Source organism: Sesamum indicum, linkage group LG3 (genome assembly GCF_000512975.1).
Source record: "Sesamum indicum cultivar Zhongzhi No. 13 linkage group LG3, S_indicum_v1.0, whole genome shotgun sequence".
In the NCBI taxonomy this organism is placed as follows: Eukaryota; Viridiplantae; Streptophyta; class Magnoliopsida; order Lamiales; family Pedaliaceae; genus Sesamum; species Sesamum indicum.
Genome location: NC_026147.1, coordinates 16,426,141 through 16,426,687, shown reverse-complemented (window position 1 = coordinate 16,426,687; position 547 = coordinate 16,426,141).

The window sequence follows — 547 nt, the reverse complement described above, 5'->3', positions numbered from 1 at the left end:
GAAAATTTATATTTTTATTTTCAATTTTTAATTTTTAAAATAATAATTAAAATAAAAATATATTTATTCATATGCATTCGCATTGAAAGTATATTAATTCAGCACCAAAGTTCAATATACAACACAATTTCATTAATTAATTCAAACATATTCTCCATTCATACAAAAAATTATATAAAATTAAAAATACATTTTTTTCACTTAAAACAAAAACCAAAACAAACAGGAAGTAAAGTTTCCATTTTCTTAAAATCGCAATATAAGATTGTTTATTTTCTGAAATAAATAAATAAATAAAAATACAATAATAATAATTAAAATTGCAATACAATGTCATTAATTCTTAAATTATTATTCTCAAATGCAATAATGTAAAGTAATATTTGTTTAATATAAATCGTATACCGAGACTGCCCCTGAGACCAGAACGCGTGCGGTCACCATCCTCACCCCCACGCCCGATCGCACCAACGCTCTCCCTCACTACCTTCATTTTCACCAAACCCCAACACAGTTTGTAGTGCTCTCACGCCCCACCCCCCCCCCC